The sequence below is a fragment of the Lissotriton vulgaris genome, chromosome 8 (genome assembly GCF_964263255.1).
Source record: "Lissotriton vulgaris chromosome 8, aLisVul1.2, whole genome shotgun sequence".
NCBI lineage: Eukaryota > Metazoa > Chordata > Amphibia > Caudata > Salamandridae > Lissotriton > Lissotriton vulgaris.
The window spans coordinates 81,131,786-81,147,279 of NC_141696.1; the positions used below are offsets into that span (position 1 = coordinate 81,131,786).

At 51.2% G+C, this 15,494-nt stretch overlaps 1 protein-coding gene across 1 annotated transcript in view; it reads right to left on the reverse strand.

Annotated features, from left to right (window-relative positions):
* The window catches only part of LOC147693446 (uncharacterized), a 436,409-nt gene extending 424,786 nt beyond the window's left edge, over positions 1–11,623 (reverse strand). The window contains exon 1 of the mRNA XM_086933728.1: positions 11,415–11,623. The gene's annotated coding sequence lies outside the window, so the exon portion shown is untranslated. The remainder of the gene's footprint in view (positions 1–11,414) is intronic.
* Between the last annotated feature and the right edge of the window lie 3,871 nt (positions 11,624–15,494).

Sequence of the window (15,494 nt, forward strand, 5' to 3'; positions counted from 1 at the left end):
GCAGATTTCTTTGGTATCTCTGTGTAAAATAAATTGCCTCTTAGTCAGATTTGGGAATAAATCCCAAGTACCTCCACCAGCCGGTTGGAGCCTCAAAGTAATTCAGTGAAAGACTTCCACCCGTCGGTTGGAGTCTTAATTTAATTGCCAGTCCAGTAATATTTGTGATCTGATTAAGAGACCTCCGTCCGTCAATGAACAAAGCAATTTTTTCTGTAAATAGTGTACTGTCTTTATCACTAATCACCACATGTCACTTTTTCACCACAATCACGTATTTCATAATGCAATTAAATTGTAAATTTCGACAGCCATGATTATTTGATTTCCTCTGAATACATTATTAAATTCTAATGTTGGTGTGTGTTATATCTCAGATACTGGGGGTGCGCACACATTCAACAGGATTGGACACACCTCCAGAATTGATTACGTACTGTTAAACTACAACCTGTGGGAATATGTCCTTGATATGGTCGTCCAACAAACCACGGATAGTGACCACAATCCCTTGGTCCTCTCGCTTGCTCACCCGTGGGACACAGGGGCCACAGCATTATCCCGGCTAACTTGGAAATCATCCCATGAAGTTGTTCCATCTAACTGCGGGAGGCGATTGAAATGGGCTAAGGTTGCTTCTGATGTTGCAAGAATGGCTCAAGTAAAGACCATAATGATGGAAGCTAAGTGTGTCGTAGGCACGCTGGACTCCGACACCCCTATCCTCGTGCCATTTGTGGAGACCATTGTATCACTTAGCAATCTTTTTTTGGTTCCTCAGGGGAGGGGGGGGTCCAAGCGGAGAAATGAGACTAGGGGTAGAGATCAATGGTACTCCCCCGCTTGCCGTCAAGCAAAAAGTGAGCTTATCCTGGCGGTCAGCGCTAAAGACACGGCTTTGATCTCACTAGCTAGGAAAAATTACAAAAAGACCCAAGCTGTGGCAAAGGACACGCACGAAACTAACTTCTGGAGTGATTTAATGGAGGCTGGCTCTAGAAAGGATTCAAGGGCTTTCTGGGCTCTGATTAGAGGCAGGGACAGGCCTGTTGATTCCCTGCTAACATGTAACATCACAGGGGAAGTTTGGTTGGCCCACTTTTCTAAACTCTACTCTAACTCCTTGGGGGTTTTGGGTCCGAGTAGGGGTACTAGTCATATAGTGCCAGACAATAGCCCTCATCCTGGCCCCACTTTTTCACCTAGGGAGGTGGAAATAGCAATCAGGTGTATCGTCCCCAACAAGGCGGCAGGCCCAGATGGAGTCCCCGGTGACTTGCTTCGTAGCAACGCAGAGGTCTGGAGCCTATATATTGCTAAACTCCTGAATGAGGCACTGGTGGGTGGCGGTTTCCCGGATTCTTGGAGGGGTGCGGAAGTCGTCCCCATTTTCAAAAAGGGCTGCAGGGACGACCCTGCCAACTACCGACCCATAAGTCTGCTTGATTCCACTCAGAAGGTAGCAGGGAAGGTAGTTTTGGGTAGGATTCTGCAGTGGGCCGAGGAAATGCAGGTTTTGTCTGACTTTCAGGCCGGTTTCAGATCCGGAACCGGTACGATTGAGCAGACATTCCGTTTCCTAATGCTTCATTGGAAAGTGGTCAAACTGGGCAAGGGCAGTCTGTATCTCGCCTTCATCGATCTACGGACTGCCTTTGACCTTGTTCCACGTAACCAACTGTGGGCTGTACTTGAGGGTATGGGTATGCCCGCGTACTTGTTGGCCTTAACCATCAAATTCCATGAAAGCAACTTTGCCCAAATTAGATGGGGTCAGCAGGGCCAAAAAACCTCTCGGATTCCTGTTGACAGGGGCGTCCGCCAGGGGTGTGTGCTAGCTCCCACTCTGTTTTCTCTATATCTAAACGGAGTGGTAGAGCACCTTCTCCAACTACCAGCAGATGCTCCCTCCCTGGCGGGCAGGAAGATACCAACGCTCCTGTTCGCAGACGATACCCTGTTGATTTCGAAATCCCAGAAGGGCCTCCAAACCCTGTTAACGAGGTTCCAGGGCTTTTGCGACGCAAGGGGCTTGGCTATTAACATCAGTAAAACCAAGTTCCTTGTGTTGAATCCCCCCAGGAAGACAGTCCACCCGCCATCTATAGACTCAGTACCTTTAGAAAGGGTCAGGGAATTCGATTACTTAGGAATCAGACTTTGCGATTCCATGAGTTGGAAGGCGCACCACCAAAAAACCATTTTGACACATAGGAGGGTTACGGGCGCCCTCCTAAAAGAACATCGCGCCTCATCCCTTAAACCCATTGGGGTGATACTTGATATCTACAAGGCAAAAGCTGTGAGTGCGGCATTGTACGGGGCTGAGTTGTGGGGTACCCAGAAATTTGACACCCTATCCCATCTGGAGAACAAGTTCCACAAAGACCTAATGCGGCTCCCCCACAGCTCTCCCACTCTACCCCTTCTACTTGATACAGGAACACGATCCATAGCCGATCAGGCCAAGTTACGTCCCCTCCTTCTGTGGGCCCGTATATGGAATGTCCCTGAACTTTCAAGTTATGCGGATGCACTAAGCGAACTTCTTTCAACCCCGGGTTGGTATAAGATCGGTTGGCTCCTGGGAGTAAAGCGCCTCCTTTGTGATTTAGGCCTGGATGACGCTTGGGCCAATAGATCTTCACCACCTAAACAGCTGTTAAAGAAAATATTCTGGATGTGGGTGGATAACGAGAGAGTGTCCCATTCGAATCTGTGCAGATCCGCTGAGGAGTTTTTGGCTATCAAATGCCGTCCCTTCAGAGAACCCTACCTTGATGTGATTTCAAATCCAGTAGATAGGGCGTTGTATTTCAAATTTAGGGCTGGGGTTCTGCCCTTAGGCACAAGGACAGCTAAATGGAAACCACCTTGGCAAACCATAGAAACTTGCCCTTTCTGTACGACCAGGGATGAATCCATTCCCCATTTGTTGTTCGAATGCCCAGCCTACGCTGCTCCCCGTCACAGATGGTTGAAACCGCTCTGCGCGAGGCTGGGCACTCGGTCACACTTGGAGGCCCTACAGCTGTTAAGATCAGACCCTCACCCACTGCTTGCTTGTGGCCTGGCAAAATTCCTGGGGTGGGCTTGGAGGATAAGAACCGCGAGGAGAATGATCCTCCAGTAAGGGTGCCAACCTACACTTCATTGGCCCGGCTGTTTTTTGTATGTGTCCCTTTCCCATTATTCCCTTTCGAAGATGATAATTATGTGCTTGTATAAATGCTTTTAGAATGGATGTTATCTACTATGTTGTATATTTTATATTGTCCTTTTTGAGATCTGTCAGTTTTGATGTATAACTGTTTTTATGCTCACATTGATTTTTACTGTAATGCTTTTATGAAATGAAACATTTCGAAATAAAGCTATACAACAACAACATATCTTTTTTTTTTTCTTTGCAAATCATTGATATGTGTTATAAGTAAGCTGTTGCTACTTGTCCTAAGTAATTGAACACCCCGACCAAACCATTTTTTACTTTAAATACGTACACCCAGGTTCAGAGGGACACTGGGTTGCCTCATTACGTTTACCACTGTACCATCCTCAGGCAGCATGCCTTGTGGAGCAGTATAATGGAATACTGAAAGGAAAACTGGGAAAGTTATGGGCTGAAACGAAATTAAAATGGCCTGATACTTTGCCCATAGCTTTGTTTTCAATGCACAATACTGAACACTGGAAAATGGGTTTATCTAAATTTTAGGTAGTCATGGGAGGCTTGCAAGTGTTTGGGGTGTACCGAGACCAAAGACATTTTCTGAAATTGAATATACCCTGCTTGTCGATTATTATGGCCAATTGACCAAAGAACTGTGTTTGATTCATTCATATGTGAAGGCCAATCTCCCTTCTCGCCTTGAAGGTCCAGGTCATATGCTAATGCCTGGAGACTGGGTTTTCAATGCCATTTTCAGAGAAAGTCAGACTTTCAACCACGCTGAAAGGGTCCACGTGCAAGGTCTCCTCACCACCCAGACTGCTGTTAAGTGCACATGGAATAGACATTGGATACATGCCAGTCATGTAAAGAAAGCACCACTTTCTTTGCCATACAATCAGTGGGTAAAGAAAGGAATACCTGACTTTGAGCAAATTCTTCAGCAAATGCCATTTGGGGATGGTGATCTTTTGATACATGGTGAGGTGGTGCCGTTGGAACAAGAACTTGCTGCCATCATACCTGACCCAGACGAACAGACTCTGAGCATCCTGATTTTTTTCAGCCTAGATGCAATTTGCGGCCAAGGGGCAAAAAGACCCATAGACTTTGAAGAAACTCCCTTTGGGGAGGTAGCAACTCATGCTAGTGGTCAAGAACACTAATGTCCGAACCTGTACAGAAGCTTGCCAGTGAGGCTTTGAAGCAAAAGACACTGAGGAATTAATGCTCTTTGATAGTGTAGCAACTACATTTTGAAGAATTTTGATGACTTTGCTCTGTCTCTGGCTATTCGTTATGCTATTCTTTTTTCCCCTGGCAATTAAACAACAAATACGTATAGGAAGAGGAAGGAAAGGTAAGAAACAACACAGGTTGAGTATAAAGACCAGTATAAGGAATAGTATTAAGCGTTCTTCTAAAACAGGTATTCGTATATAGATTAGGTTGAACTGGGTAGAGTTGTGGACCTGCCGTAAAGGCCGTTTGGAAAGGTGTCTTCTGATCTATTAGGAGAAAGAACTTGTCCTGAATGCCCCTGCTCAAACCCGGAAGTTTTGGACTAAAAGGAGGAAAATAGTTTTACATGTATGTACTCTATGGCTAGATTTGAGATTGTTGGGCCTATTTTGGTGGATTCAAACATGTTACCCTAATCATAGCGTAGTGCCTCCTACTCCTATCGCATCTGAACATTATCACTTCACCTTGTCCCCTCTTAGGGATCCGCCAAACGTATAAGCAGAATACATTTGTTCAAACGTTACATAAAATGCCCCGGTTAATTTAGTCATACAAAAACTTCATCACTTAGCTGCTGAAATACACCAGGACAATGAAGATTGGACTTGGTCAGAATGGTTTTGGGGCCTGGTAACCACTTGGGATTGGAAGCTGCTCTCCGGAACTCGTTGTTCCAGAGTCGATGTTGAGGATGTTTCCCAAAGGAAATATCAGATTTAATGGCTATTGAGATTACATAAGCCAAAATGGGTGAACTTTTTGTACAAAGGCCGTTGGAGGAAATTTGCTTTAAGAAATGGACTGCATGCCTTTAAGCACAACAGTGGCAGACAATCAATAACTACACTGTCCATTCTCCAGAGCACACTCCTTTTCGGGGATGGTTGATTACATTTCTCTGTTACATTTTTAGGTCTCGCCTAAGCAGCACTTGCGCAGTCTATTTGAGACATGCTGTATTAAGGTAACAACTTAAAGCTCCACCCTTTTTCTTCCCATCTTTTCAATTGGCTCCTCTTACTGTCCTTTGTAAATGATGGCTTTTGGTTCGTGAATAGGATTAGTAGTCCTTCCTTAATACCTCCCTCTCATTTGTTGTTACCTTTTACACATGTCCTTACTCTCCCGGTTTCATCAACAGTTAGTGAACACTATTTAGTTCATTAATGTCTTGCTGAAGCAGGCACAACATGATGTTCCGGTTTTACAACCCGCCCTGATCTGTTGTTGCTGTACGAGGCATGACATGTTACGCCGCTTCTGCAACCCGTGATGCTGCAGAAGGGGTGATTTTATTAAAATCAGTTTTACTGTAAACCGCTTTTCTTTTCCATTTATTTACTTTTGTAGCAATCGCAGTAGCGGCGCTTTAGGCTTAAACATCTGAAGCAAAAGCACAGCATGCAGCCCCTGTTACAAAAGTCAATGAATAGAAAAAAAGGAGGGCAGACGCCATATTTCTTTTCCATTTATTGTCTTTTGTAGCAATCGCAGTAGCCGCGCTATAGGCTTAAACATCTGAAGCAGAAGCACAGCATGCTGCCATTGCTACAAAAGTCAATAAATAGAAAAAAAGGAGGGCGGACACCACATTCTTTTCCATTTATTTACTTTTGTAGCAATCGCGGCACGCTGCGCCTTAGTTTTAAACATCTTAAGCTAAAGCGCACTATGCCGCGATTGCTACAAAAGTAAATAAATAGAACAAAAAATACGGCAGCCACACAACTTTTTTTTCTATTTATTTACTTTTGTAACTATCACAGCATGCCGCGCTTTAGCTTTAAACAAATGAAGCTAAAGCGCTGCAATCCACCGTTGCTACAGTATTGCATTTCTTTTCCATTTATTTACTTTTGTAGCAATCCGGGATGCCGCGCTTTAGCTTTAAACATCTGAAGCTAAAGCGTGTGCGTTTGGGGAATGGATTTCTGCAGTCTTTTCTTGCACCTGCGCAGTGTTACATCTTCCTCAGTCTTGCATGTCAGAGTTTCAGTGTGTGCATCATGGATTTGAGCGAGTTTGATCAAGACAACAGGTGCTGCAGCAGGCTAAGCTCTACTGCGCTTTGTGTGTGTGTCAGTGAGCCCTGTTGCTTGGAAATTAATAAGGCAGGCCTGTACCCAGTCCTGTGGATGAGTTACATTCTTCATTATTGCAGGGTGCAGTACCTTATATGGCTAATAGAGGTCCACAGGGACATCTAGTAACAGGCAAAGGTACTGCACCCTTTCCTTACTTCATGGTTTTTATTTTATTAGCTATGCTACTGGAAGGATATATTTTTTTTTTTTTTGTAAAATTTTTGGAAGGATATTTTTGAGATAAAAAATCTAACAAACATTCTCATTTACAACGCCAATAGCTCTAAATTTAACTAATGTGAGACCTATTGCATTGCAGATGCTTGTTCTTTTATGACACAAGGGCAGCCACCTCACCAGTGAATGTCTCAGTCAGACGACCCATTACAGTCAAATGTAACTCCCATCTTCATGTTTCACATACAATAGGAACAGAAAGTCACTAGCTCCCTCTCATTGCTGCATGCCTAAGTCTGTTTACAGTATTCTAGCCCAGCTGTGTGCAGCGCCCACGTGCACAGCTCTCTCGTGTCACGGGATGCACTCCTGTCTCAGGTGCATAGGCCTTTTCTACCACAGCTGCACCTCTCCTCCCACACAGGGCCGCCTCTTAAAACAACACACTGGTTGCATGCATCACTTTGTGGATGTTTGCATTACCTGCACAACTGCATGGATTGGTTCCTGCAGCTCTCCTCCCTCGCAGGGCCTCAATTTAAAACAAAACACTGGTTGCATCACTTTATGGCGGCTTGCATTACCTGCACAACTGCATGCAGTGATTCCTGCATCTCTCCTGCCTCGAAGGACTGCCTTCTGAAAACAATGCCTTGGTTGCATCACTTTGTGGCGGCTTGCACTGCCTGCACAACTGCAAGGATTGGTTCCTGCACCTCTATTTGCTCGCAGGGCCTGCCTCTTAAAACAACACCTTGGTTTCATCACTTTATGGCGGCTTGCATAGCCTGCGCAATTGCGTGCAGTGATTCCTGCATCTCTCCTGCCTCGAAGGACTGCCTTCTGAAAACAATGCCTTGGTTGCATCACTTTATGGCGGCTTGCATTGCCTGCACAACTGCATGCATTGGTTCCTGCAGAATACCCCCCCTTACTTTTCTTTCATGCGCATGTGCATCCCGCCCTCCACCCAGATGGTGCTGTTTGTATGTAGGGTGGAGACGTGTCCTGCAGAGAGGACACCGAGGCAGGAAGTGTTCCTGTAAGGAAAGAAGTCCTGGGGGAGGCATGCTGGGGAGGGGAGGCATGCTGGGAGGAGGGGGGGCATGCTGGGGAGAGGGGGGCATGCTGGGGAGAGGGGGGGCATGCTGGGGAGAGGGGGGGCATGCTGGGGAGAGGGGGGCATGCTGGGGAGAGAGGGGGCATGCTGGGGAGAGGGGGCATGCTGGGGAGAGGGGGCATGCTGGGGAGAGGGGGCATGCTGGGGAGAGGAGGCATGCTGGGGAGAGGAGGCATGCTGGGGAGAGGAGGCATGCTGGGGAGAGGAGGCATGCTGGGGAGAGGAGGCATGCTGGAGAGAGGGGGCATGCTGGGGAGGGGGGGCATGCTGGGGAGGGGGGCATGCTGGGGAGGGGGGGCATGCTGGGGAGAGGGGGCATGCTGGGGAGGGGAGGCATGCTGGGGAGAGGAGGCATGCTGGGGAGAGGGGGCATGCTGGGGAGAGGGGGCATGCTGGGGAGAGGGGGCATGCTGGGGAGAGGGGGCATGCTGGGGAGAGGGGGCATGCTGGGGAGAGGGGGGCATGCTGGGGAGGGGGGGCGTACAGGGGAGAAGGGGAAATACAGCGTCTGAATGTGTGCATGGATAGGGGGGGAAGTGTGTCCTGAGGGAGAGGAGGGAGAGGCGGCAGAGGGGGTGAGAGGGGGTGTAAGAGACAAGGGGCGACACAGTGTCTGCGTGCGTGCATGGATAGCGAGGTGTGCCCCGAGGGTGTGTGTAAGGGAGGGGGTGTCACACCGCCTGAATGTTTACATTCACGGGAAGCAGTGCCTGGAGGGAGAGGGGAAAGAAGGGGTGATGTGCTGTCTGAATGTGTGCGTGATGTGGGGGGTGGGGTACCCGGAGGGGCTGGGGCGATGAAAGGAGGAGGGCGAGGGCAGAGCTGCAGACAATGTGTGTGCATCGACAGTGTGCCCCCCAAAAGAGTGTGCACATAGGCGTGTTGTGTGAGTACTGGGGGGGGGGGGGCTAGGACTGGCAGGAAGGACTGCACCGGCATAGTACTTGGGGTCAGAGGGGGGCTTTATTAGGATGTAGCAAGGGGCTGTGACGACAGAATGTGAAGGATGCACGTGCACTAACGGCACGTGCTACCGGCGCAGACACGAGGATCGAGGGGAGGGGGGGCAGACGGGACGTAGTCACAGAAAGGGCTGCACTGGCGGCGAATGGAAGGTGCACAGGACTGCGTAAAGTTGTGCCGGGCCAGGCTCCGCAGACAGGGTACAGAGGACAGACAGGGTGCGGGGGGGGGGGGGGGGGCGCTGTGGGTGTGCTCGGTAGGGTGCTGTGGATGTGCTCGGGAGGGTGCTGCTGAGTCTGTGCAGACCGTGCATTGAAGTGCTGTGTTTGTCTCTGCAGACAGGGCTTGGGAGGCTGCAGTGTCTGTGCACGGGAGGGGGCTGTCTGTCTACAAGACGTGTACTGGGGTGCTGTGTCTCTGCAGACCTGTTCAGGCCCCGGGGGGTGCTCCAGCAGACAGGCTACGGAAACAGTGCGATGCTGTGCAGACTATGGGAGTGCATGGGCCGTGCAGGCAGTGTATGGAGGTCTACAGCCGGGGCTGTGCAGTGTACGAGGCTGGATGGGGCCGTGCAGGCAGAGTATAAAGGTGACTGTAGGAGAGTGACAAGGCTGTGCAGGCAGGGTCTGAAGGTGCACGGGGTTATGCAAGCAAGGTGTGATGATGCATGGGGCTGTGCAGGCAGTATTCGAAGGCGAGAGGGACTGTGCAGGCAGTGCTGTGCAAGCTACACGAGGCTGTGCAAACTGGGTATGATGTGCACCGGGCTGTACAGGCAGGATATGAAGGCGAAAGGGTGTGAAAGCAGGGGGTGCACGGGACTATGGAGGCCAGGTATGACGGTTCACGGAGCTGTGCAGGTGGGGCTATGGAGGGTGGGGTACAGGGCCATCGAGGGGGGTTGTAGGGCCATTGAAGTTGGCTGCAGGGTCATGGAGGGTGGGGGTGCATGGCTATGGGTGGGGGTGCATGCCTACGGAGGGTGGCTGCAGGGCGATGGAACGTAACAGAGCTGTGCAGACAGAGTCTGAAAGTGGAAGGGGTGTGCAGGGGTCTGTGCAGAGTGAAGGGGTGGAGGGGGTCTGTGCAGAGTGAAGGGGTGCATGGGTCTGTGCAGAGTGAAGGGGTGCAGGGGTCTGTGCTGGCAGAGTGAAGGGGCGTAGGGGTCTGTGCAGAGTGAAGGGGTGCAGGGGTCTGTGCAGAGTGAAGGGGTGCAGGGGTCTGTGCAGAGTGAAGGGGTCGAGGGGTCTGTGCAGAGTGAAGGGGTGCATGGGTCTGTGCAGAGTGAAGGGGTGCAGGGGTCTGTGCTGGCAGAGTGAAGGGGCGTAGGGGTCTGTGCAGAGTGAAGGGGTGCAGGGGTCTGTGCAGAGTGAAGGGGTGCAGGGGTCTGTGCAGAGTGAAGGGGTGCAGGGGTCTGTGCTGGCAGAGTGAAGGGGTGCAGGGGTCTGTGCAGAGTGAAGGGGTGGAGGGGGTCTGTGCAGAGTGAAGGGGTCGAGGGGTCTGTGCAGAGTGAAGGGGTCGAGGGGTCTGTGCAGAGTGAAGGGGTCGAGGGGTCTGTGCAGAGTGAAGGGGTGCATGGGTCTGTGATGGCAGAGTGAAGGGGTGCAGGGGTCTGTGCTGGCAGAGTGAAGGGGCGTAGGGGTCTGTGCAGAGTGAAGGGGTGCATGGGTCTGTGCAGAGTGAAGGGGTGCAGGGGTCTGTGCTGGCAGAGTGAAGGGGCGTAGGGGTCTGTGCAGAGTGAAGGGGTGCAGGGGTCTGTGTAGAGTGAAGGGGTGCAGGGGTCTGTGCAGAGTGAAGGGGTGCAGGGGTCTGTGCTGGCAGAGTGAAGGGGTGCAGGGGTCTGTGCTGGCAGAGTGAAGGGGTGCAGGGGTCTGTGCAGAGTGAAGGGGTGGAGGGGGTCTGTGCAGAGTGAAGGGGTCGAGGGGTCTGTGCAGAGTGAAGGGGTCGAGGGGTCTGTGCAGAGTGAAGGGGTCTGTGATGGCAGAGTGAAGGGGTGCAGGGGTCTGTGCAGGCAGCGTGGGGAGGGTGCAGGGGTCTGCGAAGAGATGTGCAGGGGTCTGTGCAGGGTGAAGGGGTGGAGGGGTCTGTGCAGAGTGAAGGGGTCGAGGGGTCTGTGCAGAGTGAAGGGGTCTGTGCAGAGTGCAGGGGTCTGTGCTGGCAGAGTGAAGGGGTGCAGGGGTCTGTGCAGGCAGCGTGGGGAGGGTGCAGGGGTCTGCGAAGAGATGTGCAGGGGTCTGTGCAGGGTGAAGGTCTGTGCAGGGCGAAGGGGTGCTGGTGTTTGTGCAGGCAGAGTGAAGGGGTCTGTGCAGGCAGCGTGGGGAGGGTGCAGGGGTCTCCGAAGAGATGTGCAGGGGTCTGTGCAGGGCGAAGGGGTCTGTGCAGAGTGAAGGGGTGCAGGGGTCTGTGCAGGCAGCGTGGGGAGGGTGCAGGGGTCTGCGAAGAGATGTGCAGGGGTCTATGCAGCGTGAAGGGGCGCAGGGTGTACGGAGGGTGCAGGGGTCTGCGAAGAGATGTGCAGGGGTCTGTGCAGGGTGAAGGTCTGTGAGGGCGAAGGGAGGTGCAGAGGTCCGTGCAGGAAGGGTGCAGACACTGCTGCTAGCAGTACAAGGCTCCAGCACACACACACACACTGCCCCGGATCCCCATGCCTCACCTGGGCTCCGTCGGTGCTTTGTCTCCGCGGCTCTCGCTCGGTGCGAGGGCGGGTCCGGGTGGGGGCAGGAGGGGGCTGCGGGGCAGGGGCTGGGCCGGGGCTGCGGGGCAGGGGCTGGGGCTGGGGCGGGGAGAGCCAGGCTCCGGCGGCCACGGGTAGCAACAGGAGCCGGCAGCGCCACACTTCCGCTCCCCTCCCCTCCCGGGGACAGGAAATGAGGCGGCGGCCGCCAGGGGGCGCTGGAGCTCACTCACAGTCCCCCCTCCGCCGCGGACGGTGGGTCCGTGTGCCAGGGAGAGGGCCATCTGCATCGGTGCGGGGGGGCTGGAGGGGCCCCGGGCCGGGCCAGAATCCGAGGGTCCCAGTGTGGGGCGGGGGGCCTTTGCCAGAAGCTGAGGGGCCTCCGGTTGGGGAGGGCCCCGGTTTGGGATGGGGCCCTCTGGCTGGGGGGGAGAGGTGCCAGGTTGAGGAGGGCCCCTCTTCCAAGATCTGTGGGGCCCTCTGTTTGAAGCTGAGGGGCCTCCGGTCGGGGAGGGCCACTCTTCCAAGATCTGTGGGGCCCTCTGTTTGAAGCTGAGGGGCCTCCGGTCGGGGAGGGCCACTCTTCCAAGATCTGTGGGGCCCTCTGTTTGGAGCTGAGGGGCCTCCGGTCGGGGAGGGCCCCTCTTCCAAGATCTGTGGGCCCCTCTGTTTGGAGCTGAGAGGCCTCCGGTCGGGGAGGGCCCCTCTTCCAAGATCTGTGGGGCCCTCTGTTTGAAGCTGAGGGGCCTCCGGTCGGGGAGGGCCCCTCTTCCAAGATCTGTGTGGCCCTCTGTTTGGAGCTGAGGGGCCTCCGGTCGGGGAGGGCCCCTCTTCCAAGATCTGTGGGCCCCTCTGTTTGGAGCTGAGAGGCCTCCGGTCGGGGAGGGCCCCTCTTCCAAGATCTGTGGGGCCCTCTGTTTGAAGCTGAGGGGCCTCCGGTCGGGGAGGGCCACTCTTCCAAGATCTGTGGGGCCCTCTGTTTGGAGCTGAGGGGCCTCCGGTTGGGGAGGGCCCCTCTTCCTGGTTCTGGGGGGCCTCGGGTGGGGCCCCATCGATGGGGAGCTGCTCCAAGGGAGGCGAGCCCACCGGTCCGAGAGGGCTCCAGAGGGGGGTTCAGGGGTACGCCGTACTGACTCCCAGCAGACCCCTGAGCCTGGCAGCTTCAGTTCAATTAAAGGGCGCCCAGGCCAGCCCCAGGGGTCTCTCTTCAGGGCGCCACTTGCCCCTTTGAGTTAACCCTCTCATCGCCCCCTTTTCCTGCTTTCTAGTGTACGGTAAGGTTGATGCTTGCCCTGTAATTGGAGGAATGTGGAACCCCTCTTAGAGTAGCCCTATGGGCATTTATTTACTTCCGGTGCCTGTAATCCAGGTTCACTGTAGCCTGCTCCTCTGTCACACCCAGTTGCATCGATAAGGCACTTGGCATTACTTCCTATATCAAGTGCACACGTGTAGGACATATTAATCCTGTCTGTCTGTCACCAGTGCATGCCTGAGGGACTCGCCTCTGTCCCTCTTGGGTTCACAATATAGAACATTTCTTGGCTGCCTATAACCACTGCATGCCTGTAAGCTGCTGTTTTTCCACTCCTGGGTGAACCCTATATGACGTTTATCCTGACTGCCCGTAACCTGTGTTTGTTTATCCTATATATATTTTTTTTGTTAGTGGTGAGCAAGACAGATATTTCTTTGGGAGAGGTCAGCCAGTGGCCTGAATGGAAGTAACAACGAAGCACAAGGCAAGCTAGCAAAATAATGTCTTGTAGCAAAATATTAGCAAAATCACCCAAATTATTTTTGTTGCTCTAAATAAGTCATGTTAAAATGTATCTACTCTTTAAAAATGAGAAACAACACGGATGACTGAATTGTGTAGGTGTGTATGGTTGTATGTTTGGTACGGGACGTTGGATCCGGAACAAGGGAGGGGGGTGGGTAGGTCAGGTAGAATTTGTGGGAAGGGTGGGATTATTCCTTGTTGCGGCTCTGTGGACAAGGGGTTGGCTCCAACTGTTAGGCCCGCAGCTTCTGAGGACTATTGGACGATGTGGAGGTACCCTACAGTGGTGTTTCGTTCATTTTGCTAGGATAATCGGCAGCTTGCCACACGTTTTGTACAACCAAACTTCTCTGCTTTGTGAAAGAGCCTTTCTTTTTTGCAATAAAAAGATTTAATACTAAAAACGAGAAACAAATATATTTTTTATTTTGGTCCAATAAAAGAGAAGCATATTTTATGTAGCCAGTAGTACTTTTTAGTATCACTTAAGGAGCAGGGGTGTTTTGTAAAGCTACTTTTAGCAGGTCATCCTCTGAGCGGCAGCTCCCTCTTCCTGTTTTCCCCTTTTTTTTAACAGAGTTTTATATATAGTGCGAACTTGACCCGAATCGGGTATCAGAGCGCTTTACATAGCACCAGTTGCATTATATGAGGATACATTCATTTTTTTTTTGTTAGGCATGGGGAGATTAAGTGATTTACCCAGAATCACAGGCTGTTCAGCGTCATTGCCGAGACTCAAACCCAGCTCCTCAGATTCAAGGTTGACCGCCCTAGCTGTTAGGCCAACTCCTCTCCCTCTCTTCCCTTGTAACAAACAAACAAACACTGGCCTCACCCAGGCACCAATGCACAGTGTGCGGGGCTGCTCGAGGGACACCCAGCCCAGTCACGATGAAGGATTCTCAATGTGACCACTGGGTCCAGCCGACACAAAATTTATTATTGTTCTTTAAGTGAGATATTTGTATTTGGGCCACACCGCGACATCTTGGCATTTAGTGAGCTGTCAGAGAATGGGCTAGCCGCTTTCAAGTAAGAGCCTCAACACCTCCCTGAGTGCTACTTATTATATTTTATTATAGAAGCCCAAAATACTGACATATGTCCTAGTATCAACAAAAGTGTTTCACTTTTATTCAATTCGTGCTATATCAGATTCCCGAGACACAGCTTTAATTACTGTGACCTTATTACCATATTTTTATCAGGCCATCCATCACAGTTAAATGCCATTTCTGTATTCCCCTTAGTAAGACAAATGTGCACTGAATGTATCATGCAGAAAGCTTGCCTAGTGTGTTTGTATGTTCGGCTCCAGTGGACCCATGGCAGCTGTGACAGTAACTAATGCACTTGTACTCCTCTGCCAGCAAAAGACGCCAAAGCATTAGAAGCAGAGTAAAATCAGTGCTTTTAGGTTTCCACTGAGAATTTTACCTCCTGTGGGTTTCAATTCAGAAAAGGGGGTGGTGAAGGACAGAGTATCTGAATTAAGCAGAACACTCGTACCCAGTCAACAGATCAGGGCTTGATCCATCACGTTGTTTAGCTCACTGCACCATCCCAGCTCAGAACCTGGCTACATGCAAATTAGTCTGTCCCTGGCCCAGTGCATCATGGGAACAGGGCAGACCAAACTACCCTGCCACTTTAACAGCTGCAAGATGTTTGAAGAAATCAAAAATGTCTGTTGATTGCAGCCACTTGAGTCTGCTCTACTGAAATTGAGTAACAAAAATTAACAATTGTAAACAAAGCAAAGGTAAAACTTCTGCTGATTTCGTAGATCCATTGAGGGATGTATATTTCACACTTATTCGAATATTATGAATATGTCTGAACCTGATAAAGTGGCAGTGAAAGCTGCTTTTGCTTAGGGATTGTTTCTATAAATGCAAGAGCATTTGAGAAGCATCTGCATAGGATGGCAAACCAAAAACCTGTCTGATTTGGTTTCTGTAGCCAATCATTGCACTACTGTTCACGAAGAAAAGGAAGAACCTATTGCACACAGACTCATTTCTTAACAATGCTGTTGTTTCTGCAGTCTGTCTGAGGGAGGGACAGAAGAAGGCAGGGTGGACCAGGAGCAAAAGAGTAGAGTGAGTCCGCCTAGTAACTCCTGCTTCAATTGTGATGGACACGAAGCTTCAAGAAGCATCCCCAGGGTTTCCATGATCAGCCCAACCTTTTGATGTATCTCTGCCAACTCTATATAGGTGCCCACCATTTAGGACTGTTTTAAGGGAGCCAAGTGCTCTGTACACATTTTA